Genomic DNA, 27,719 nt, shown 5'->3' with positions numbered 1-27,719 from the left:
ATCACTAGGTCTTACAGTTCCTGTAATGTAGTCAAAAGAAGAGCAATGGTATCTGTCCAGAGGTGCAGCAATGAGCAAATTAAACTGGTTATTTTTTAATCAAAATTTCTGGTGTTCCTCACATAAAAAAGAATTAATATAGTCGGAAGTGAGGCCATGCAACTCCTCTGAGAAATCTGCCACATGGCATTTCATAATTTAACAGGCATCCACTTGGCAAGGAAACATTGCTGAGGTCAAAGAATTCACAACTTTATACAGATGCAAATACAAGAAACATATAACACACCTTGACCACTTATAGGTAGGGCATTCCTAGACTTGAAAAAGAGGAGACCTAATTTGCTAAAGCCAAGCTTTAAAGGTCTCAAATATATTACTTATAATATAATTCAATTGTAGCAGGCGGAGCTAAAACGTGCACAAAATTTAGCGTATTAGAACAGAAAGTAGTAAACAGTTAAAACATCCTACTTGCAGTAAAATGCTCAAATTAATAACAGAGGCAAGAGAGATGGTAAGATTTTGATCTAATTACAAAAGAAAAAGTTATTATAATTTTTTTTTAATCCTGCCTGCTTTGCAACAGTAGTTTGAGCTGAAAATTCAATCCCATCAGCAAAGAGGCAAAGGTATCTTCTGTTTTATACAATCCTTATGTTGAGGTGAGATATGCCTGGTTAAATCTGAACATTCCCTAGCTCATCTTTAATGTCCTTGGTCAAATTCTCCTCCACTTCTGCCTTAACTAGTAAAGGCTTCCTCTAGCATGCAAACTCTCCAAGGTTAACTTTCCTTTGGAACATTCCCAGCACTAGATATAACTGAATTGACATTAGTGTAGTTACTCCTCTTTTCTTTAGCCCTTCTGTTTTCCCTTCCCTCAGGTTCACTAGTGCTTTCATCTCCCAGCATTTTATTCTTTGTTTCAAACATTTCCTTAGGAGTCACAATGTACAACAAAAATTATATCCCTTTTTTTTTAATTTATCCTAGTATCACAGATTGGTTTTGGTTGGGTAGGACCTTAAAGATCATCTAGTTCCAATCCCCCTGCCATGGGCAGTGATGCCATTTAATTAGATCAGGTTTCTCAAAGCCCCATCCAGCCTGGCCCTGTGGCCAGGTAGGATGCCAGGTTTATCTTTCTCTATGCTTAATGTATTCACTATATTCTCACCCACATTAACAAAACACATTACATGGGCCTAAAAGGTTTATTTACCTATTCTCAATATTTAAAATACACTTAAGAGATTTGTATTAAATAAAAATTCATTTACACAGTATGTTTATGAATTTAAATTTTCTCATTAAAAGATTTTTAGCTGATTGCTTCTTGATTTTCATTTTGCTCTCCTTTTCTCCTGCTTGCTCCTTTAAAACATATGACTAAAAGAGTATAATGAATATAAGCCTATGAGCCTTCACTTTTAGCTGTGATGCATGCACATGCACTTTATTTAATAAGTCAAATGTTTTTAAATGAATAGAAGTAAAACTTGATACTTTGTATCGCAGTAAAGAACAGGTAAAAGAAGTAGCAAGGAAGGAAACATACCATGCAAATCACTGCATTACACAGCATCAAAACAAATGCCTCTTTAATATATGAGATATAAATCCTATTTAAATCCTGAAATAAACTTATCCAATTTATCAGCTAAAATCAGTATGTCATATAAGTCTGTCTTATTAGATGACTTAGAAAGCATAGTTCCTTACTCAGCTCTTGGGTAAGCAGCTAACTTAAGACAGTGTCTTGCAAGAAAAAGTGAACATGTTACTCCATTGTTTCAGCTATAATACTGATGGGTTTAAAACAGATTTCTGTCTACTCTCGCTTTCCATTTCCCAAAACACATTTCTTTCAATTGTGTTTATCATTCTCTATTTTGTTTACAAGGAGGAATGGGAAATGAGAAAGCAAAGAACTAATACAAGGAGAAAAATGATAACTATGAAGTTCTACACTTGGCTTTGGCGAGATTTAAATGATGGCTCAGTAATTTCAAACCATATTCCAAGGAGCATATTGTGATAAACTGTTCCCCATCCTCACCATGTGCCATTCAGAGGAAGGAACTGTGAACCACAGCTTGAGATGAACCTGCTACCAACTTCCTATAGTTTGGGAGGACTACAGATGGGCCAGCTGGTGACATTTACCTTCTCCTAGAGGCAAGTCTGCCCAGACTGAAGTCACCATCCTCTAGGGGCACACAAACTCCTGTTATGCCAGTTTATCACAGCACTTGGGTTGTTTGCCTCTGGTTTAAGTGAACTCATCTTCAGCATTTGTCATGGTTTAGCCCCAGCCAGCAGCCAAGCCCCAAGGCAGGCACTCGCTTCCTGCCCTAGCAGGATCAGGGAGACAGATGGAAGGGTAAAAGAGAACTCATGGGTTGAGTTAAAGAGAGTTTAATAGCGAAAGTGAAAGCCATGAACACAAGATTACCAAGAAGTAATTCACTGCTTCCAATGGTCAGACATCTCCAGTAGAGCAGGGCCCCATCACATGTAATGGCGACTTGGGAAAACTCTCTTCCCACAAACACATAAGTCATCCAAAAGCCAACTTGGGTCTCTTTCTGTATAGTCAAACATAGCCAGCACCTCTACAACCCTGCAAGCCTTCCTGGCACTATGGCAGTGTAACCAATTTAATCAGTTGAACACCAGAAGAATTTGCGAATTTGAAAAAAAATTTAAAAATACACACATGCCTCCTGATGCCTAGAAAAGACATGTAGAATTTTAGATACATAGAGTTGACCATAGCCTGGAGAGAGGTCACCACACCTGTGACCAGACTGCCTACCTTGGCATACCACTTAAAACTGCCCTAGAGTCACATTTATCTTTTGCTGCATATAAATTTTAAACCTCTGTATTCCCTAATTCTTCCTTGCTGGGTGTGATTTCTAAAATTATTCCAATTAAATCTCCTTCAAACATAATTGGAACATGTACAGTTAGCAGGAAACAAGTTTTTCAGATTTTAAAGAACAGCCAGAGATGACCTATCAGCCCAAAATTAGCAATTTCTCCACATGGCTTTTACTTACAAATCTGAATCACTACAAATCTCAGTCTATACTTACTCTCCTCCCTGAAACACTCCTCCCAAACTCCCACAGGCTCTAAGATTAAAATGTTCCCTCATCCTTCAATTGGCGAAACAATTTAGACAGCCTTCACTACATTTACTTGGCACCTTTCTTCCCCCTCTGGACCTACAAACATAATAAATATTATGCTCTGGTATTTTGTGTATACTATGCAGAAAGCCTGAGCTTTGGAAGTATGTTTGGCATCATAATTACCTGAGAAATAAGATTTAAACACAGTTCTAATGTCAGAGTTTACAAACAACTGGTAACAGAATTTTCTGTGAAAGTTTATGAATGGCATCTCATTGCATGAATCAGACCTTTTACTCTCAACTGGAAAAGGGTATTTTTTTTATCCTCCATATATTACAGATAATCGTGTCACAGAAATTTTTAAATAAGTAAAAAATAATTTTAAAAATCTAAATACACAACCAAAAAGCCCAAAAAGAAACCTATACCACAACTAAACAATCCAGGGTAACTTATCATAAGATGGGAGGAGAAACAGAGTAAAAGTTACTCTGAGACAACAGGGAAGACTTCTCATTCGCTGGGCTTTTCCAGTATACATTAAGAATGAAGCAGGTATTTAGTGAGTTGCAGCTGAATCCTGAGGCTAACAGTCCTTCACACAAATCAAATGCTAAACTGGGTAACAGATTTCAATACACTTAATAGTGGGCCAATGAAAAGTGGTAACATGAAAAATAGCAAGCCAAATGTTTCTGGTGGCTTTCACTTTACACTGATTTTATTCATTTTATAGTTGTGCTTCCAAATTCTTAATATTCATGTGCTGTTCTATGTTACAAGCACACTACTTATGTCCAAATCTTAGGAGAGGTACAAAATACAGTGTACAAGCTGAGCTGTGGGTGCAAAGGGAACCAGTGTCATCCCAAAATTGCAACGCCAAGGGAAGAAATTAGATTTGAGGCTTTTTCTTCTTATTGTACCTGTTTCCTGCAGGCAAAGGCATGTAAGGGAGAGTGGCACAAGTGAAATATCTACCTTCTATACAAGGAGCTCACAGCAGTAATCAGCATCAATCCAAAAAGGAAAGCACAGAAGTGACTCCCACTACACTTCCTTCATATCCTGTGAAGAGCAGGACATCCCTGGTGTTGTCCATCCTTCCAACAGCTCCACTGGGAACACCAAACTGCCCTCTGCAAGAACTGAACCCCAGTGGCAGTACAGGCATGGCTTTGCCTAGAATCAACCTGCCAAGTCCCACTTTTTAGGGACTGTAGCACCAACCTACACTGACCAAAATTTCCAGACCCCACTGAGAATGCCCTTCTGTTGGCCACTGCTAAAACCCAATTTACTCTTGCTCATACCTACACATATTTGTTCTTACACCACAGGACAACTGGCAAGGTAGCTTTCAGCACAGAAAGGAAAGCCAAACATTTTTCCAAAGTTTCCCCATTTCAGATATCACATTCAAATACTTAACAAGGCAAAATATTTCTTAAGACACAATTAGTTGGCTAGCATGAGAGGCAGAGGTCTACTATTTTTCTAGATAGTTGAATAAATTGTTCAATAAATTAAATTCTTGAGTTCAAACAAAATTGGATATATATGCTATTTAAAATCTCCAGATATACGGGTTTCACACACATAAGCCCAGGTATGTACCGTATTGGCCTCATAGTAATCAAAGGAAGTCTTCCTCTGAGCATCACTGAAACTGAGGATTTCTTTATTAGTTAAAACTCAAAAAAACCCCTTAGTTTTGAGAAACTACTTTCAGAAATTGTAACTACATTCTTAAATATTTATGTTAATATATATAAATGCATGTCTGCCAGCATTAAAAATTAATGTATGTACACAGAAACTCACAGAATCATAGAATGATTTGGGTCTGAAGGACGGACCTTAAAGATCACCTTTGGTCTGGGACACCTTTCACTACAACAGGTAATGCAGAGCCTCATCCAGCCTGGTCTTTAACACTTCCAAGGCTGAGGAGTCCACAATCTCTCTGAGCAATCTCACCATGCTCACAGTACAGAATTTGTTCCTAATATTTGATCTAAACGTGCCCTCTTTCAGCTTAAGGCCATTCCCCCATGTCCTATCACTTCAGGTCCTTGTGAAAAGTCCCTCTCCAGCCCCCTCTTAGATACAGAAAGCTGCTGTAAAGTATTGATGGATCCTTCTCTTCTCCATGCTGAACAGCCCAAACTCTCTCATTCCATCTTCATATGAGAGGTTCTCCAGCCCCATGATCATCTTAGTGGCTCTGCTACAGTCCACAGCTAAAAAAGTTGACAGTTAAAAAATGATGAATGTAATACTAAGTGTGAAAGGAGTGCTAACAGAATGTATCTGGCATTTTCAAACACAAATTATTTATCCATTCATTATTTTGATTTAAAAATAAAGTAATTTGCCAACATAATAAATTTTAAAAACACATTATTTAATGTAAATTTGTAACTAAGTAGGACCCAACAAGAACAGTTTTTGGCCCTTTGCTATTTAAAAGTACACTAATGATCCAGAAGTCAAAGGGTTGCTGTTAATACAAATCACCACTGGCAGAGGGATCAGGGAAATAATCTAAATTTTATATCTGGGTAAAAAATATTCTAACCTGTTCTGTAGAACTCTATACATTTTTTGAAGAGTAACACGTACAAAAAATTCCTAGTGAGCTAGTAGGTGAATCTGATCTCCTAGGATGATGACACAGAAATGAAGAAGTACAGAGCAATCTTTGGATAATCAACAGGAAAAAAACAAAGAGTATTGTTTTTAGTATGTTGTATTGCATTTGCTGGGAAGAAGTTAACAGCGCTTATGTGGTTCTCTTTAAACCTTTTAATAAAAATACAACTAAAACAATTCATATCAATACAGTAGCAACAAAGGACTAGAGAAAATGCCTTACAACAAGAGTTAAAGAGATGTCTGATTAGTTCAGTACAAAAGTATTGAAGGGTGACTTCATTAGAGAGTATAAACATCTCACTAAGAATAAAGCATTGGAGTTCAGAAGAAACCAAAGGCAATGCCTGGAAACTGAAGACAGACAAATTCATATTAGAAATAGAGCTTAATTACATTTTTCAGCAATGAGGACCATTAACTACTGATGAAGTTAGAGTTCAATGCATCTTCCACATCTGTAAAGAAGACCAAACACTTTTAGAAGCTGTACTCCATGGTAAGTACCAGCCTAACAGAAAGGTAGCTGCATAGATTCAGAACAAAACTATATTATACAGTTTAACCTATACAATGTAATAGTCTTGCATGACCTTAAAATTGCTAGGGCATTGCAGTGCCAAGCAAATTAGTAGTAATAAGCCACACAGGATCACATCGCAACATTAGAAAGAGATTCCCTATTTTTTTTAAGTCACCCAACCCTACTACACAGAAAGAAGGCATCTCCATCTGGTAAAAACAACACATTTCCCCCATATGATCTCATTTCATATAATAAAAAGGCATTTCATTTAATTCATATCTTAAAAAAAAAATTAACCTTTTTCTACTACATAGCAGCTGGGATAAATGTCACCTAGATATTAACACAGCATTATTGAAAATTGTATCAATACTAACAAAATCCAATGAATGCTAATTACTCTAATACTTCAAAACGTTACCACTAGCTGGTAAAGCTCATTTAGGTTTGAAATAACTATTTTGATAAAAAGAGAAACATTGATTACATAATTTGCACTCATTTTGTCACTTCTGTCCCTTTTATCATTTTCTTTTCTGCCGCATAGTTGCTTGACACTGCTGACTCACAGGCGGCAAGTATATTCCCAGACTGAATGTAAATGCATCTCATGCCCCTAAATTGTCATTTTCCAGATATCCATCTCCTTCTTAACACCACCTGTACTCTAAGAGTGCATCTGAAAAGAGATTAAGCGAAGAAACAGAACTGGCCTCTGAAACGAAATTGTCTCTTGATTGCTTTGTAGGAAACCATTTCATTAGCCATTCAGCTATTCCTCCAGCATACACAAGCAGGAACTGTAAAAAAATTACCTTAATTTTCAGATCATAAATACCAAAATACACACATCCATTGGACAGCAGAGCTTACTGGCCTGCAAAATGTTATTGTAAATAAAAACGAGAACTTCAGACTACCCTATATTCATGTTATAGGGTACGGATCCTTAAGGAAAGCAAGTCCTTACCTAAAAACAACAAACATAACAACAACATAATCACTGGTGGGGAGAAAAAGGGCACAGAAGAGGATCTGGAGTGGTCAGATTGCCCAAGTCCCATTCCAACGTAATCCAGACAGAGAGTTTTCCAATCTGTTCCTCGGAGTCTGCAAGTAATCGATTCCCGAGCTCATGATTCTTGATGGTCAAAAGTATTCTGCCCATTCTTTATCTGTCACCTGTTTGTCTTTTTAAATTTTTTTTTTCAGTATCTAACCCACATTCCTTTAGCTGTACATTGAAATTCTTGCCCTATCCTTTATGAATAGAAAGTATGTTGTTGGTTTTCCTCTGGCATCAGTCTTCTACATACATGAAAATTTGTTTCTCCCATCAGTAAATCATAATTTGTTCAGACTTCTTAAATGGTCACCTTTCTCAGACGCCTTATTACCTGTTTCCTTCCCTTAAACTAACATATTTTAGAATCCCAGTGACTTGCCCACATCAGTGCATGGACCCAAAACCCTACACTGTTTTCACAGCCTGCACTTAGCTCAAGTACATCCTCACACAATCTGCACAAAAACAGAAGTTGAGAAAGCCATGGGGTAAAAAAAAGGAACATGTTATGAGGGATCAGAGACACAAAGATTCTAGGCAAAAAGTAGTGCTGTTCCCAACTACACTAAGGGTTTTTTATCAATTATAAATATGAATTTATTTGTGCAGCATGATAAAAAAGGGCTGTGATTCTACCTGAGGCTTCTAGAATAACAAATTATACCAATGAGGAAAAGTCTATATGTCCACTATAAATAAGGGGACTGAAGGAAATGCATAACTGTACAGTAAACAATTTGACTAATTTCAATAGTTCTTACACTATACATTTTTATTACATTTTAACAAAAAATAAAACATTTTACATCTTGGAAAAGTTTGAAGCAAAATCTTAACTGAACCCTGGACTACACACAGAAATAATTCAGCATAAACTAATTTATCATTGTTCCTACATGGTGTCTTCTACCTGATCTATCTTGCTGTCTTTCCTTCCTGACCTAGACAGATATATACCAGCAATACTGGCTTCAAAAATGCCTAGACAATGTTTAACAAACTCAGGACAAAATTACCAACTTTTTTGCCACTTGTGTTACAAGGAGAGACAGCAGAGTGTGCAACCTTAAGCACAACACAATTTTAAAATGGCTAATAATGTAATCATGGAAAGAAATCTGTCTCACATGGAATTTTTAACTGTGGACTTTAGATTTGACACCAATGAAGATCTGAAAGTACAATTTAGACCCACTTTTTTTGTCATTTGCCTTAATTTCATACGTGCAAGCCCTAGTGATGCTGACGTCAATGGGGTTTTGTCATTCAGTTCTCTGGTCCATAATTAGATCTCATATCAGAAACAGTTATTTATTCCAGCATTTGAAAGGAATTTTCATCCACCCCAAGCAACTTGCTTTTCATTCCTCAGTCCTTCAGGCTTACACACAAGAAAATTGAATAAATCAGATTTATTTAATCTCTATCAATTTGTCAGTGCTTTATATGGTTGGATCTGAAAGCCTCAGATTAACAAAATGAGGGAACACATATATGAAGCCACAACATCTCATCCAGCCCTAACAGGCTAAAGCATATTTAAACAATTAAGTATTTATTCTTATATATAGCATCTGAGTGTCTGTAAAGTCTTAACAAATACTTAATAAATATATCATAAAATGTGATTCATAAGCAAATACTGATGCAGATGACTCATTTTTTCTAGAAAACCTTAATACATCAATCAGAACATGGATTACACAAATACATGCACACACAAAAGCTAGATTGCTACAGAAGGGGCAATTTGGCTGCTTCTCAGCAAACACAGATTAAAGCACACAAGCTCTAGTGCATACAAGAAGGAAGATAAATAACCCCAAAAGGTCACAGCACGTACACTGTGATCTGTGGGTACTTATGCTACAAGAGATAAAACCTGCTTCTGTGAATAAAGCTGAGAGATTGAAGTAATTCAGTTTCAATACACTTTTAAACATGTATGAAAACATAGCAATCACTCTATGTGCTGCAATATTTTTCTAGTAACAGGTACAGTTTTCTTATCCAGTACAGGAAATACAGTGATGGCTACAATTAAGTACCATGGCCACCTAACTTAAAGCCAAATGCCTTCACTAAGTCTTGTTCTATAAAGGATACTACTGCTGATTTTTGTATTCAATTCATATTCCCAAGTAATTCGGAAGTTTGCTTTTGCATCATATTTCTTTCTACTGCAAAAACACCAGAGATAATAAATCACCATAGCCCTACTTCTAGCAATATGATATTAAAAGAAGTTCTCAGGGAGGATTTCTTTACTGAAAGGATGAAAAAATCATCGAGGTGGACTCCCCAAGGAGGTGGTAGAGTCAGCATCCCTGTAAGTGTTCAAGAAACAACTGGACATGGCACTTAGTAGTATATGGTCTAGTTGACAAGGTGGTATTCAGTCAAAGGTATTCAGTCAGGATTTAATGATCTTAGGGGCCTTTTCCAGCATTAATGACTCAGTATTCTAAAGTTACAAATGCAGATTCTTTAAAAAAGAAGGAAACAGCTGTCAAAATCAACAGGAAATTTCTGTTATAGTTATTAATTGATTGGGAAATGCTAATTCTACATTACCCCTCTTACTGAATCTGAGATATTCATGGAAACATAAAACAAGACATGAACTGAAAGTGTCACAGAATCATCTTATTTCTTTTGTCAGTTGTATCACTATGGTTGAGTCAGTTATTTCCATACACTATCAATATTCAAATATTTGCTTCTCAGAAGGGAGGGAGGGCAGGAAAAAGGGAGGAGAGACAAGCAGAGAGGGTCCATGCTGCCTTTTTTTTTTTTTTCATGTTTAACCAAGTCTGTATTAAACTGCAAATTTCCATCATACATACATCAAAACACAACAGGCTCCTCAGCATCCTTACTTTATCTCTGCTTCCAGGGTTGCTTTTTGAAAGCTAGGAATATTTTCATGCTTTTCCATACTCCTCCCCCCTCCCAGCAAATACTACAGCCTTTCACTGCACACAGCTTAGTATACTGACGTTTAATTCTATCTAAACTAAATAAAGTTTCATTAAGTTAACCATTTATTAACCACTCTCCTCGGTCTGAACCAGTGTGTCTGCTATTTTCCTGAAAACGTAGTCAAGTTAGCAGAAGTTTTAAACCAATAAAGATTTGGCAGGGATAAAACTTAGTGACAGGCATCCTTCTGGGGAGGCCCGCAGCAGTCTGTTTGTTCCTGACTGCAAATGAAGGGAGCTCTCATACCATTCTTTGTGTGCTGGCCATGCATCCATCCAAGGAAGCTTGCACTGGTCCCAGAGGGCCATGGGGCGTGGTCCACCTGCAAGTTGAAGCAACTGAGACAGATTTCACCTACTGTTGTTCATCCCCCCGACCAGGAGCTGTTAGAGTGGAGGGCACAGGAGCTGAGCCCGCAGAGCTGCCGCCGCGGCGCACAGATGAGCTGAGGTGGCAGCCAGCACAAGTGGGGTTGGGAAAAAGGAGCGGGGAAGTGCCAGGGAAACAGAAACCTGCTGAGGGGCAAGGGTGAGACAGAAGAATTCTAACAGTGATAGAAGCTGGAAATAAAATAAAGCTGAGAGAAGCCTGGAGTCAGAAGATGCAACTGGGAATAGCAGTGAAGTCCACTGGATGCTTTCATTTTCCATCTCAATCATACATACAGAATGTACCAGCCAACTGCTGAAATTCTGGATATTAATATTCAATATATGACATATGAAAAGATTACTGCTATTCCAGATACTGGATGATGTCTTCAATAACATAAAGAAATCAACCATTTAGAGCAAAAAATATATATATATATGATATATATGTATCTATATCTAAACACACACAGTAACTGTACAGACACAGGAGTACAAAATACCAGCTTTTCCCAGATGGACATGTTTAAAAAAGAAGAAAAAAGAAAAAAAAATCTATATCTATGGAATAAGCATGATCTTCAAAATCACTTAAGCCAGTGTCTACAAACTACAGCTGTAGGGCATCTCTTTAGCAGAGGCTGAATTGAGCTTTTTTTCTTGAAAAAGTGCTAAGCAGAAAAGATGTCTACACTAACAAGGTCATTTATGACAGAAAAAAGGATTCTGACATTTGCAAAAATAGAAAACAAGTATTTATCTAAATGTATATGTTTTTAATAATATTTTAAAATAAATTTCAGACCAGAATTAAATAAAAAAATTAAAATAAAAAAAATAAAACAAACAACAACAAAAAACCCACACACACAAAATAACCTGCCCCCCCAAGTTTGTTCTCATTGTTCAGAAAGGTCTAAAAATACAAACAGCCCATGAAAAATCAGATCTATGTGTCTCATATCACAAGTGAAGACCTAGACATTTGTTTAACCTTAATCTCACATATCAATCCCTCTTCCATAAACAGATATTAAAAGGCTGCTGAATCCTACATCAGCAGAGCAAAATTAATTCAGTATAGTTTTATGTATGAAGATACAATGATAAGTGAGACACAGAGCACCTTTGGGAAACAAGCAGTTCTGTGCATGCTGCAGAATAGGGATGCAGGGACTCTGAAACAGAGACGTGGTCAAACAGAAATATTAAGCAGCTGATCTTTGTTAGAGCACTATCCCACCTCACACAGAGAAATATAGGCATGATATGAAGAAAAAAAAGAAAAAAAGGCTGTCCAAGTATGATGAACTTGCTCTGTCAGCATTTTGCCCTACATTTCTATTTGCCAATTTTGACATAACATATGCAGAAATTGCTCAATCCTCATTCAGATTAATTTTAGTTTTCACTAAGCACTGCAGAAAATGTTTTAATAGGAAAAAAAAATTGACATCCTTATCATACAGCACTTACAAGTTTCCCTACCAAGTCTATTCTTTCCGTACTGGAAATTGAAGGATTCCTAAAGTCTTTTAAAAATTAATATTTTAAATAGAAGAAGTCTAAAACTGAAGATGTAAGAACATGACATAATAAAATTAACTTATGAAAATAAATGCTAGATATTTCATAACTGTGGACTTAAAAACCTTTGCCAAGCATTATGGCCCAGCGTGAGATCATCTGTTTTGTATCACTTTGAGTTCCTTGTGATAGATATAAATGATGCTAATATATTAGACAATCTTTTTGCAGAAATGGGTTATAGTTTCACATTCCTAATGTGTTTGTGCTCATTTCTACCACGACATGGCTAATGCAGCCAAAACTGTGCTCTTCTGCACGATCCTCAACAAGGTTATCAGATCTCACATCACTTTCTCAAGTTTCAATCAAGATTTTTTACATTAAGGTGGCATCTTAATTTAGAAGTATTAGGATTGTTTTTATGGTTAAGACTCTCATAAAATTGACAAGAACTTCAACTACAGCAAAACAAAATATTCCTATTTTATTAATTCATTTCAATTGCAAGCCAGAGAATAAATATTAAAACTGATTCAGTCAAACTATCAAAAGAGTTTGTAGCATGAAGCTTAAGTATTCAAGGCTTCCTTCTGCAATTCCTTCTCCTTTCTTACAGTGCCAATACTAATATAAGATAAACACAAAAGCAGATTGCAACAGGAAAAATAAAATCTATGCTTATCAAAATGTACATACCTCAATAAACTGTTTTCTTAATTTTCCAGTGAAACATATTGATTTTTCTAAATATCATCCTTTGAAAGGTGCTATCATTCAGAAGTTAATGAGCTGACATTTTACAAGTTTAGTAGTTCCTATAGAATTTATAGAGAATTTTTTTAAATCCACTTCTAGCTTCCAATATTAATCTCATATTTCTCCCCCTGATTTAAATTAGCAGTATCACAATGCTGCATTTGCCAACTGTGAAACACACAGATGTTTCAGTAAACCAAGAAGGGAGAGGCAGCATTTTTCTCTTCCAGATGTAAACCAAAATATTTTGAACAAATTTCTTACCCAACTCCCAATCCTAACTAAATATGAGTGATAACTTCTGCAAACCCATCAACTATTTTCTGTGAGTTGTCAGGGTTTTTTTTTTTTTTTTGGTTGGTTTTTTGTTTGTCTGTTTTTTTTTTTTTCTGGGATGGTTTTAAAGCAAAGGAATTCTGAACAACAAAAATGAAAATCAAAATAATAACTAAAATATACTCTCAGTGAAGGTGGGAGTTAAGAGGGAAAGTATACCAGCTATGAATATAAAACAAAGAAAGGAAAGTAGAAGCCTATACCAAATATACTACAAGTTAATGGACCAGTCTGGCCCAGAGGGACACTCATTGGATGTGTCTTTGGATGCAAGCCTCGATACTGCATAAATCACAAATGAATAACCATTATTCAAGCCTCTTCCAAGTACTCTGAAACAAGTAAAAAAAATTCTCATAGACAGAACAGCCAAAACTGTTCAAAATAAGTCCACAAGCCATTAGAATTTTAAAGTGGCAAAATCAGGCAAGCTCTTCCCTCCACAGCACTGTCACCTGTGCCTCACCTACCCCAGATCCCCGACTTCCTTCCTCTTCACACCCTCCAGAACCCTTTTCCAAAGACAAGATACAAGTGCTGCCATTTCCCTGTAGGCAGCTAAGCACACCAAGAAGCTGCAACCACAAGTTGATGCCCTCTCTCAGCTACTGAGGAGTCAACACCTAGCATGAGAACAGCAGGGAAGCAAACCCAAGGAAAACCAGCACCTTGCAGCACCCACAGCTGATGGCACAACAAATCTGAGTTGAAAGCTCTCAAGTGCCTCATAAAATACTTTAGCTTACAGAACTGTTTACATTCAAGCAAAATTGGGAAGAGTGAAACCCTGGCAGGTTGAAAGAGAGCATCATGTCCCCAGTGAGGTACATGTGGAGTTCTGAGTCCACCTCTTGGCTCCCCAGTGCAAAAGAGATATAAACATGCTGGAGCAAGTCCAAAAGATGATTAAGAGCATCTGACAAACAAAAAGAGCTCAGACTGGAAAGGAGAAGGCTTATCAATCAGCAGGTATAAATACCTGCTAGGGAGAATCAAGAAGACAAAGCCAGGCTTTCCTCACTGTTTCCCTGTGACAGTACAAAGAGAAATGGGCACAAATTTAAATACAGGAAACTTCATTTGACTAAAGGAAATACTCTCTTACCAGGAGAATACCTGAACACTGGCTTAGGTTGCCCATAGAGTTTGTGGAGTCTCTACCCTTGGAGATATCCTAAACCCAACCAGACATTGCCTGAGAAGGGCGTTGGACCTGATGGCATCCAGAGGTACCTTCCAGCCTCAACCATTCAGGGATTCTGTATACACTAAAATTCGATTCCCATTCTGCTGCTTGATGCCAAATAAGAATAGAAATACAGTATATATACAAACGTCAGCAAACATAATGATTAATTAAGTCTCTAACTTAAAGCTACATTGAATGAGCAGAACTAAAATAGCTAGGGCTTTTGCTTATCATTTTTTTGGCCCTGAACTTCCTCTCTCTTGAGGACCCTCTGCTGTTTGATGAGGTGACATTTTGTAAAGGCAATTTCTAGATTCAAAAGAACAACTTAATGAGTCAAGGGGGTGCCAACTTGGCCACCAAACTGAGGAACGGGTTGATTTTTCTCTCATTCTCTTTAAATACTCATTCTGTTCCTGCTATTGCTCTCCCAAACATGCATTTATTTCTCTAATTTCTTCTCCATGCTATTTAATCTTTTGCATCCATCAGGAATAACCCTCCCCTGTCATCACAGTATCCTGAATCACCAGCAAGTGACATTCTTGAAGTAATAATTTAAGAGTCATTTTAACAATGCAGTCTCTGCTTCTTTCTTCACACTAACATCTATTTTTTGCTCCAAAAACAAAAGGCAATGTCATCCACAACCATATTAAGACCCTCATTGCAAAGCTGTAATTAGTCTTCTTTCAGGCCTTGCCAACATTTCTTCTTAAAATGGTAGCAAAAATGTGTACAAACAAGCACATCTCACCAGTACTCTGCCTAGGAATGTTTCCAAGGCAAGATCTCCCAAGGAAGGTTTGTAAAAGCTGGAACAATTTTTCATAACCTTCGCAGTTCATTTGATTTAGAGCAGTTTGTTTCAGAAGTTACCACCAGTAAGTACAAATGAGACAGGAACAGGTGTACTCTTTCTAAGGATAAGTGATTTCATTTTTCTTTCCTCTGCCCATTTTCCTCTATCTCTTCATCATTTCCACTTGCTTTGCTGTTTCTTCCTTAGCTCTCCTCCTAATTCAGTCCTTAAGTCCAATTTCTACCTGCTTATAGCTGATGTTGCTACTAGATATATTTAGGAAGGAAAAAAAACCCACAAAACCTAAGAAAAACCCAAGAACTGCAAGTTGTGCTTTGAATACTGATCCATATAAGCCACATGATTTTCTGCATGCACTTAATTAATGAATTTTTCTATTGTTCTCAGTACTCTTTCAGCAAGATCTCCAGTGGACTCCTGGCCTTTTTTATAAGATCAAGCTATTTTCCCAGGCAAGTTCTAAATTATTTTCAACTAAGTGCTATTAATTGTAAAAAATAAGATTGAGAAACAAAAGATTAGATCCTTAAGGCACACATTCAACTTTCAACTCAGAGCTGGAGAATTTAAATTTAGATCACATAAGCGTGGCTGTTCTTCTGAAAGATGAAAATGAAAATAATGTTGCAGATTCTCAGAAAAATAGTTTAAATAAAATACTAGTGCTGCTTTACATACCAGAAGCAGGACTATAGATAAAAGCTTTTCCTCAGCTTCAGGCTGAACCAGATGAGGAGAACAGCAACACAACTCCTTCCTTCCCTGCAAGAGCCTACCAGATCTGTCTCTGCCAAGCAGATCTACATGAGATTTACAAAATATTACCACATTTTTCTGCATCCTCATTCTCTAGAAAATCCCTCCAAGTCTGCTGTAGTAAGTAAGAAAATAATTATTTTTCAAATGGCATAGAATTGTCCAAATCATTTTGACCAGAGGTCAAAGGAAAAGGGCACACAAATGTTAATTCTGGTACTGATTATAAAGGCCCAACAACCTCAAGCAATCTGGGCCATACAGGCATCAGTGCCTTCTTCAGCTGCAGCTGAAAGAGAACACCCATCAACTATTAAAAAACTTCTTCTTAACTTGTTCCAAGAACACATCTCCCTGAAAGAATTGTTTTATCAACAAATTGTGCGGAATGAAAGCCACGACCAATGTGCTGATCTTTAGAATCCAAGAAACTGCCATTTTCAAAAAAACAAGGTGATCAACAGAGGTCCTCAAAACTAACAGGTACAAGATTGCTGGTGGACAAATGGAGTAAATCAAGACAGGAAAGAGCATGTACAGTGCCCAGATATAATACTGCAGACATTTTCCCTGTTCAGGTAATACGTTCCAAGCTTATAATTTAGTCAGCAGTTTTGTTAGCTTTCAGAACCCTTTCAATTCAGCATATATTCAAGCAGAGACAACAGAAGTTCACAGGATTTGCTCCTATACCCAGAGCTGAACAAACAGTTGCATCATCCACATGACCTACTGCTCCTCAGAGAACCTTTGCTGGATGCCTTAAGACCAAGATGAATGGACAACTCTCTTCTCTCAGAAAACACTGGAAAGAAAAGGGGGAAGGATCGTAGAAAATCTACTGTCCTTGTCATGTATCATTCTTATCTTTTGGCTTGAGAAACACCAGGATTTTCCTGTAAAATGCCTCAAGAAGCATTTGGAGCTGCAAGTGCATTGTGACCTGATGGGAAACAAAGCTCACTCTAAAACTGCAGCCCATCAATTACCCCTTCTAATCCAATGAAACTTGACAGCTATAAATTCTGATAAAGAAAACATGTCATTACATAGCTGAAGATATGTGTAAAACACTACTCTGAAGATACCATCTTGCTGCTCAAACTTGAAAGCTGTCTTTTGGATCTTCTAAGACAAAATCCAAGGACACATTCATTGTCAGGTTGGACACAGCTCTGAGTAACTACTTCTAGTTAAAGAACTAGCTCATTGCAGGGGGGTTGGCCTAGATGACTTTTAATAGTCCCTTCCAACCAAAACTAGGGAAGAGAGGCCCTGCAGACAGACCTCAACAAATTTGCCATTACCAACCATATGAAAGACAATGATGGGCACATGACTATATCATGGGCAATCACCAAACATATGAAGTTTAACAAGGAAAAGTGCTGAATTCAACATCTGGGATGGAGAAAACCTGGTTCTGTGTATAGACTAGGAAGTGAGAGGCTGGGGAGCAGTGCCAGGAAAGGGATCTGGGGGTCCTGGTCAATGGCAAGTTGAACGTGAGCAGCACTGAACGTGAGGCAGCCAGAAGGGCCAAACCTGTGCTGGGGGGCATTAGGCACAGCAGGGCCAGCTGGGCAAGGGAGGGAACTGTCCTGCTCTGCTCTGAGCTGGGGCAGCCTCACCTCGAGTGATGGGACAGTTTTGGCCATCACAATACAAAAAAAACCCTAAAGCTATTGGAGACTGTCCAAAGGAGTACTACAAGGATGGTGAAGGGCCTTGAGGAGAAGCCATATGAGGAGCAGCTGAGGTCACTTGGTCTGTTCAGCCTGGAGAAGAGGAGGCTGAAGGGAGGCCTCATTGTGGTCATCAACATCCTCATGAGAGGAAACAGAGGGGCAGGTACCAATCTCTTCACTCTTGTGACCAACGACAGGCTTTCAGGAAACAGCATGAAGCTGAGTTGGGGAGGTTTAGGGTGGATGTCAGGAAAAGAATTTTCATCCAAAGTTTGGTTGAGCAATGAAACAGGCTTTTAAAGCCTGACAGAGTTCAAGAAGCCTCCCAACAATGCTCTCAGGTGCGTGGTGTGACTGTGCAGGGCCAGCAGTTGGACTTGATGATTCTGATAGGTCTCTTCTAACTCAGCACATTCTGTGACTCTATGATAATTCCATTATTATAAAAAGTGATGTATAGCACAAGCACAGCCAGTGTGACAATAATCTGATTTATCATGCATTTAATTTGCTTGCTAAAGAATGTGAAATTAACCTGTGTCACCAGCATTTGCTGTCATTAGTTCAGCACTTTCTTGCTATAGGGATGATCAAATGCTTCCTGACATGTGAACTTCAAAGAGCTTATACTATGAGGACCTGGGGTAAAGGAATCCTGAGGGAGGAGTGGCAGCTCCCCACAGACATGTCATAGCCTCAGTCTTCTTCAAGGGGAAATGAGAACACAAACAAACAGAAATGGTTTCAATCACGTCCTCCTTAATCTCTGACAGAACAAACAAGTAGACAGGAAGAGGAGATGACCACACTGTGGGAGCACAGCTTTTATAGGACACAGCACATATAAATACTCCACAGTCCTGGAAGCTTCTGTGAGTGACAGTAAGCAAGCTGTATCAAGAGAGAGAAATTATGATAGCACTCCTAATTTTGTGGTGCCTTTCTTATCATGCAATGTTGGCATGTACTACAGTTCTAATGGACCATCTTTCCTCACTTAAGCATTAAAATACTTTCACCAAATTCAGCATTATACAATTTAAGAAATAATTGTCTCAAAAAAAAGGGGCATCCTGGAGTCATCTCATCCCAAGTCTGCCTTCAGACCAGTGTAGTCCCTATATATAAATCATGTCCATTTGAGGTGATATCCCTAGGGGATTTTAAAAAGGCAACATTTTTGTAACAGCTCATCTAGGGACCACTAAAAGCATAACATAACACGTCAATACATCTTCTCAAAGAATTAAAAAGGGAACAAAAATAGTCTTGAAGCTTTCTACACTGATTTCAAAGAGACTTCAGCTAAGTAGCTTCAAAATGACAGTTCTGCTTTAGTCTCCCAGATTAGCTTGTTAAGTCTACGAGCATAACACTGGAAATAGCACATCTAAAGTAATAAAGCAAATAGATGCAGACATGAAATTTGGAGTTCTATCCCAACAATAAACTGAAAACCAAAACAAACAAAAAAAGAAAGGAAAAAATTACAAGAGGCTAATAAGATTGCAGCCCTTTTTTTTAATTATTCTTTTCAAAATATCATGTATCACACTCCTCAAGCTAATGCAGTCAAAATTAAATCTCAGAAAGCAGTTAGGAGAAGACTATACTCTTGAAAAGTCTCCTAATTTGAGTGGGAAGCAGTTGCACATCTATAAACAAGCCTTTGCAACCAAAATAGCTATTGCCATCAAGGAGACCAATTTGCAAAATTTAATCAACACCTCCGTATCCTTACATAGTTCCCATTAGTGATTAGTTTCAATACTACCTTTGCTCATCACACAATGTTTGCAGTTATCATTAAAAATACATAATTTGTAAAAATACATATAAATTTATATATATTTGTAAATTAGCAATCCTACAAATCTGCATGCCTACAAAAAAACAAGAAAGACCATAGGAACATGCTGTATGACCCACAATTAGATACAACAGAAGAATTTAATAAACTACATTTGAAAAAGCTGTAGAAGCATGAGTCTCAACTATCCAACATACCTGGTCTGCACAGCAGCACACAATATTCTTCCTGATTCATGAAAGGCACTGCTGGTCTTACAAACCAAATACACTGGTTAGCTTTAAATAGCAAACCACAATTTGGTTTTGCATTAAAAGTCTTCATGCCAAGCATAGTTTTTCCTAATCTTTTCAGTTCTTCCATTTCTTTCCTCCCTATTGGAGCCCACAACAGGCTGATATTTCCCATTCTTTATTCACAAGCAGTCTAACAGAGTAAGGCACTCTCAATTAACTCAGGTGACCTCAGCATTTCCATGGCTTGGGATCTGCCTCATGGAGCTCAGTTACATCTTAGAAACAAGGTCTTCATTTGTGCTCCCTCTTCTGGCTTTAGGAGCTTACGGCACAACCACACTAGGGTGACTTGGAGACCACCCCAACAGAGCCACCACTATCTGCAGTCCCTCCTCCCCAAAAAACAACACAGAGCCACAAAGAAAGAATTCACAGCCTGCATGCTACCACCTGCTGTGGTGGAACATGCTACCAAAATAACCCAGATCAGTACTCATGGGAGTGATTTATATTATTTCACTGCTCAACACAAAACAGCAAGGAGGCAACTTCCAAAGACGGAACAAAAATAGCTCCCAGCTAATTTTTTAAGCCTATCCTAATGTTAATTTTAGCTTTGGAAAACCATCACGTGTAACAAAACAGAGTCCAGCACCTTCCACAAGGAAAAAACCCAGTGACATTAAAGGCTCATATTTAGATATGTCTGGCATAAGAGGCTTTAATTTTCAAGCTTACAACACATTTTAATAACTTATATATTTATTTTCATCATAAAAATAATAACTTATGTTATTTAGCTGTACTGCCTTTGGCATCAATGAAGTCCAGGAAAAGGAAGTGGGGGAAAAAAGCCAACTGCACCATAGCTGACTGTTCCAGCATAGTGTTGCACTGCAGTGGAGGTCTATTTTGAGAAAACTATAGTTGCCAGCAGCATAGCCCTCTTAAGTCATTTTGGTAGAAGTTGTCAAAATACATGTACTTTGCAGTCTTGCTAGATTTGGAATACTTTATCTGACCTTATTTTACAACAAAATGAAAAATTTTTTACTCTCCTCTAATAAACGTATTTGAAGAAATGTTAGGTCTGGATGAAAATAGAGTAGGTAAAATAATCTACAGTTTTCTCAGGACATGGGAGATAACAAAGTGGGATTAAACAGAGGCAAAGTTGAGTAAGGAAAGGGGGAACATAGTTTAGGTATCTTTATACATAAGAACAACTTGGGAATGGCTAATGGAATGAAATGGAGAGAAGCTGCCAAAGCTGTCAGCTGTTGGGACCCCTAAGTATTTCTTCTCTGCATGTCTGTGTTAGAATGAGAGAATAAAAGCCCTGGATAAGCCCAGGAAAAGGGATTGGAATCAAAGGATCCCCTTCCTAGGCAGTTAATTAAAACTACTTAACAGTCAGACATTATATTCTTCACTACTCCATTTTCATTCTTGTATTTGTGGCAGAATTCTTTTTTCCTGGAATATCCTAATGCCTGGTAGTCAGGAGCAACAGATGTTGGCTCAGATCTCCAGCCTTCAGAGGGGATATGAAATGCACAACATCCAAAGAAGGGCAGAAATTCTGCAACACCATTGTGCCTAATGATATTTTCTGCTAGCTAATGCCAAATGGTTTTCCAGATCTGCTCATCAGGGACATCTGGTATTCTGTATTAGCCAACATGAACTGGTCTGGAACACTCAATAGCCTCAGGAATGTGGTGTAAATTTTCATACCTAAGGATGCTTCTTTTTGTGATAACAAAGTTACTTGGACTCTTCTGTAGCTTTTGGAGGTCACCAAAATTTTAGGTTATATCACAACGTTGTAAATGGACTCTATTTGTAGTTCACCTACACACTTGCTTCAGCAGCTATCAAATCTCATTTAGCATACAGCCTTTTTAGTTTCTGGAATGATTTGTCCAGTGATTCTGCATGGTCTGTAGACAGTTTCAGAAATGGCGCTTACAAATTCTCACAAAAGTTAATGCAAGTGAAACTAGCAGTTCACTCTTGCATACCAACTAGAAAATGCAGGTACACTCAAGAGTAGGTAGATTCTCTCTTGCCCTCCATTTTGTTATTTATTCTACTGTTCCTGTAGACAAGTAAACATTGAAGCTACTGAAGAGAAGAAACGTTAAAAAAAAAAAAAAAGGAGAAATCTAAACATAAATCATCATAATTTAATTTACCAACAAACACTCATCAGCTGACCAACAGCATGTCTTCCAGACTCCCATAACTTTGTTTACTGTTTATCCTCTCCAAGTGGAAAAAATGGTGATAGAATTCAATTTTGGTTTTACCAACATATACAGACTGCTACATTCAGAATATCCTTCTAGAATCGCACTTTATATTGTGCCATGCTTTGCAGCCCATGGAAGATGGATGAGAAGACACTTTTCCCAGTGAAGCATAGGAAAGCTTAAGGCTCATGTTTTCTTTGTGGTAGCAATATGTTACACCAACAAATACAATAGAACATTTTCCAAAATGCTATTCCTCATGACACCTTCTCCATACTAAGGCGAAATACAGCTGAAATCTATAGCAAACTGACTTTGACTCTATTTGCCTAATTTCATCAGCTAGAAGTCACATTACATGCCACAAAAAATGCAGATTCTAACAAATTTTACAGCAAACCAGACTATAACGTTCCAGAAGAATACAACTCTTGATGGTATTTAAGGCTTGCAAAGAGCACATCTACTGAACAGGTGTTCATTTTGGATGCACACATTGTTTCATAAAACTTCTGCCTCTTAAGTCTGTTTTGTCATTTCTTCCTGGTTTTTTTTATCTGCCCTGGAGGTCCAAAGTTTTTGATGAAATAAGGGTAAATATCAAACCCATGCTTTACCTCACCTGAAAATTTAGTTTTGTATCTCTAAGAAAATCCCCTTTTTGTATCAGTTCTCAAATATTCACCCCCATGTGGAAGTTCTTTCTATCCTCCAGCACTTTTTTTAAAAGCAGTATCTGAAACTACGTGCAATATTCCAAGTGAGCATGGATTGTCTCACCAGATCTTCAAATCTATACCCCATTACAGTGGAAACTAAGCAATTCTTTAAAAAGCACTGCCAAGTCCATCCTTTGGATGAACAGAACACTCCGATTTTAGAGCCTACCACTGAATGGTGATGGGTTTTCTACAAGAAACTCAGGAAAATATAAGGGTTTATTTTGCAAATGGTTAAGAAGTTACAATCCAATAACATGAATGAAAAGCTACTTCCAACCTGCTGACAGACATGTCCCACTAAACATTCCCAGCAAAAGCATTTCTCCTGATTTTCTGAACTGTGGAAGTAAAAATCAGAAAGAGAAAAAAAAAAAAAAAAAAAGTAAGCAGGGAAAAGAAAAAAGCCTACCAGTAATTTGGAGTTCCCATTCAAGGGAGCAGACTCCTGGCTAAATCCAGAAGAAAATTATCTTGACTGCAGGTGGTGCACTCTTCTGTCACCACCAAGTGCCACTGCAATCAATCAGAATCACTATAGGAACATGGGGCAAAGGAAAGCAGTCAGTTTTAAAATCAAAATGTAAAAGGTGCATTTTTAATTTGAGAATGAGTATTTTTAATTATGCACTAGAAAGGCATATTTTAGGACAATTCCACATGGAAATAACAGAAAATTCTTAATGTCCAATATCTAGTTGGAATAATGAAATGCCAAAGGTGGCCTTAAATTTCAAAAATCACCTTGAATTTATTGTGTCTTAATGTGGAAGTTCAATATGCATTAGCTTATAGAGTACCAGATACCAAACTCCTAGTTCTAAGAGGAATAAATAGTAAAAAATGGTCTTTAATTGTTGGGGTTTTGTCCTACCTTGCAATCATGAAATAAAAAGAAATGCTTGACAAACCAGACAATTAGAACTGCTGGCTTTTTCTGGAACAAAATTCTCTCCTATGTTTTACAGGTGACAGTTTAATCCTATGATCTGATCTTTACATTAAGCCCAGTGTCTGGTCATTACATAGGTAAGTTTTCCTTCCAGTTGACCACCATCCTTATCACTAAGTATTTGTATGTGTTGATAAATATCAAAAAGCACTAAACAAGTCACCAGGTACTAAACTGCAGAAGTACTTTCTCAGAGGTACTTTCTCTTTTTTTTCTACTGTGAAAGAACCACAACTTTCAATACAACAGGACTAAGTTATGAAAGTCTAACTTGAGAATGGAAAGCCATGATCTTTGCCTCCAAAATGACTGTTCATGTATATAGCAGAGTCTCAATAGGTATTTTCTAGGAGCTGTATGGTAAGCTGAGCAGGCATGTGTACACAATGATGCATTTACAGACCCCTAAATCACCAAACATGCAACTCTTTTGCCATTATTAATGCTGGGTTTTCAGAAAATTATTCAAAATGGTTGCTGGACTAGGTTTGCCATTTTGAAGAACAGATCATGTCATCTCTCAGTGTAATACAAATTATACATCCCTGCTGAAGAGTCTGCCAAGGCTGTGAACCATCACATTCAGAAGCAGCACAGGGAAGCAGACCCAAGGTATGTGTGCAGGTTTCCTTCCCTCACCCAGCCTGACAGCAGCAGAGGCTGCAGCTCCACGCTGAGGTTGCTTCATTTACTCTGCTCAGGTACACAGGGCAGTTGTGGCTGGTCAGACAGAACTGGCACCCTGGACAAGGCAGGTCCTACCAGATGAAATTAGAGCCACAGTTAAGCTTGCAAAGAAAGTTTTGGCTGCAATTCAAGTTGCACTGTTATTTACTGAGCAAAGAGATGCTGTTCACAGGGTTATCTGGCCTATGCAGTGTGCACAGTCTTGCTGGAAGGAGAAAAATCCAGCGTGTTTTAGTTATAAGGTCTGAGCCACTCAGCTCAGAAAGAAAAACTTACAAAGTAAAGACAGAATAAAACAATTGCATGTATGTGAGAAAGAAAGAAGCCGTGCTGTTCTTACTTACTCAATTTTTGCGAAGACTACACAAAAATAAGAGTAAAGTTTCCTTATATTTTCACATAACACTAAACAAACTTTACAGCTTTCTGTTATTGTTCACTAAAGGCAGAAGCACCATGAACTTCTAATGCTCAGAACTGTTCTTCCCTGAACGTAAGTATAAATGAAAGCCTAAGCCTATTCCCCCAACACCTTTAAAAGCCAGAATACTGAACTAATTAATAAAAAAAGATCTGGATCAAGGAGGTGCCTGTTGTGGTCAGAGTGCTCACACACACATGCCTGTGCCCCTGCCAACATTGCCAAGCAGTCCAATGACAAGTGGTGAGTCAGCATTAAGCACTCACTGAGAAAGGGGGGAACTAGCAAAGGAAAGCTGCTTGAGTTGGAAATTGATTGGAAAGGGATGAGGGAAAAGAACTGTAACAGCAAATCATACCACAGAATTTGAGAGACAAACTCTTTTCTGCTTATCATTACATTTGTAGAAGAAAAAAAAAAGAATATTTTGAACATTGAGTAGATCAAAATGTCAGTTCTTCTAATTACAGCCTAGTAAACAAATATATACAAATAGTACTGGTAACATTTTATGCAGCTAAAATACATTTCAGCCATTTTGAAATAGCACCCAGTAGAACAGGTATTGTGTCTTCTAGTTGGAAAGCTGTTCATTGAAGCACTGAACTATGAATTGTTTGGAAAAAAATAAAAAAAAAGAACCCAATGCTGCTTTGCCTTCTACTATGAAAGAAACATTTTAAACATTTAACATGAAAACAGAATTTCTCTTTTTCAGAACCGGCACGTAACATGAGAAAATGGGATGAACTCTGACATTACTGGTTAAAGAACACTAATGTGAGGGAAACACTTCCAAAAACATACATTTTTTAAATCATTACAAGGCTAAAGAACACTATGAGGATTGGACAAGCTTTAGAAAACACACCAAAAGGTAAATCAACATTCTGCCATTAAAGAAATACAAAGTACTTTTGCTGAGATGAAGGATAAGGCTTGCCCTGACGTCTGGAAGAATGAAATTTATCCTTTACCCTTTACATGGCAGGCTGCTATTAAAATCTATTAAGTGATCAGGGCACTAAGTAGCTCACCCAGATACCATGGACAACTTGAATCCAGCAGGACAACTATGGAAACAAGTGGCAGGGGCAAACAATCTGCCAGCTTTCCACACTGCCATTTCAGAGCCACTCTGTCTTAACAAGACCTTCACAGGACCTCAATGTCTATTAAAGAGAAGAAAAACAATCAATGTTTTGCTTTGAAAGAATACACCTCTGTATCAGTAAATAAATACATATCAGCATCAAAAAATAAAGATATTGGAAGCTTTTTTTATCCAAATATGTCAACTAAAGAAAAACAGACTTATATTCCACTGTTCATATTCCACAGATATTATTTATATAGTGGTCTTCTGCAGGGCACGATATGAGTCATGCAGATGGATGATTTTAGCCACCTAGAAAAAAAGTGTAAAAGCTACAGTATTTTAACTGTGCATCCTGAGAGTACTTCTTTTGATATACTATATATATATTTTTTTTTTCAATAAAACACCCAAGCTAAAAGAGCTTTAGTAATTCTAAATTAAATTTTTTCTGTGGAACAGAAAAATTTTTGAGGCTTTTTAGAGTTCTCCTTTAGGTGTATCCTTCAAGATCCCCACAATCACCAACTTTTTTAGACCACATATTCAATGATATGATAGAGTTGATGGATAACCATTGCAAAGTATGAAAGTGAACATCAAGAAGAGGGATGATGAAGTGCCATATATGTATAAGGAATGACAGAAGATACAGAAGAGAAAAATTGCTGTATGGAAACTCTTCAAAGTTTACTGCTGCTGTTGCTAAAAAAGAGAAAGCCACACGGTTCAAAGCATAATTAAAAATTCAGGCTACTTATGCATCATAAAATTTCCACTTCCAGTTTAAAAATAAAGAGCATTTGAAAAGCAAGCCATTAATACTCTCCACTTATTTTTCTGTGGTCTCAGAAGTAGCTCTATACTTTCTTCTATAAGATGCTCTTTCCAAATTCAGAAATAGAGCATTTGAAAGAAACCTTCTATCTCTTCAGACAGCTTCCAGAACCTGGAAAACACATAAGTGCAAACTTGCTGCTAGAAATGAACACGTTCAATATTTAAAATTTTTTTTAAAAAATGAAACTACCTCTCATTTATCCATTTATTTATCAGTTCACCTTCTACAAGCAATCTAAGAAAATTAATCCCTTGGGCAACCACAGTCCTCTGCTGCCTAATAAAGCAAAAATATGATTAGAAATCTGCTTTTATAAGCAACAGGAAGCCAGTTTCTTTCGACTGTATGGCATGGTATCAAGGGTGCAATACCTTCACATATCTAGCTGTGCAAGATACACAAAGCTGCATTTAGCACATAAAACCTGTACTTGGGTTTCCCAAGTGCCCAAGCAAAGCCAAGTCAGTTGAAGGCAGCAGAACAGGCTTCAAAGACAGGAAATGACAAGGAAGCAAGAGGAACTAGGAAAGATCTGAGGAATTTCAGAGGGGTTGAAGCAGCATCTCCTCACTGCAAGCCATATTTTGCAGAAACTCCCCTCTTCCCAGATTTGCTCATATGTGGGGCTCTCATGTAGCCTGCCCGCTCCTCAGTTCCTAGAGGTACCTGGACAAAGGTTTCATCTCCATGTTCTCCCAAAGCAGCACCCACCACTAAATGGGGTGCAGTGTTAACAGAGCTCAGCAAACTCCAGAAGCTCCAGTTCCCCTTCTCCCCTTCCACCTCGCTGCCCAAGATAATGTGCTTCAATCATTTCTGCCAAGCCAGTTTAGATATCTACACCAGCAGAAATGAAGCAAACCAAAACCAGTTTTCTA

At 37.7% G+C, this 27,719-nt stretch overlaps 1 protein-coding gene and 1 long non-coding RNA gene across 8 annotated transcripts in view; one reads left to right on the top strand and one right to left on the bottom strand.

The window, feature by feature from the left end:
- Positions 1-27,439, top strand: part of LOC140684785 (uncharacterized) — a 37,530-nt gene extending 10,091 nt beyond the window's left edge. Inside the window, exon 2 of the long non-coding RNA XR_012057590.1 lies at positions 9-27,439. This is a non-coding gene — a long non-coding RNA (uncharacterized lncRNA). The remainder of the gene's footprint in view (positions 1-8) is intronic.
- Positions 1-27,719, bottom strand: part of FRMPD4 (FERM and PDZ domain containing 4) — a 392,028-nt gene that overhangs the window by 257,644 nt on the left and 106,665 nt on the right. The gene's annotated exons all lie outside the window — the stretch shown is intronic.

The sequence above is a fragment of the Taeniopygia guttata genome, chromosome 1 (assembly GCF_048771995.1).
Source record: "Taeniopygia guttata chromosome 1, bTaeGut7.mat, whole genome shotgun sequence".
Taxonomy (NCBI): Eukaryota; Metazoa; Chordata; class Aves; order Passeriformes; family Estrildidae; genus Taeniopygia; species Taeniopygia guttata.
The sequence above is the reverse complement of the archived record's forward strand: the minus strand, read 5'-3'. Positions and strand labels throughout refer to the sequence as shown.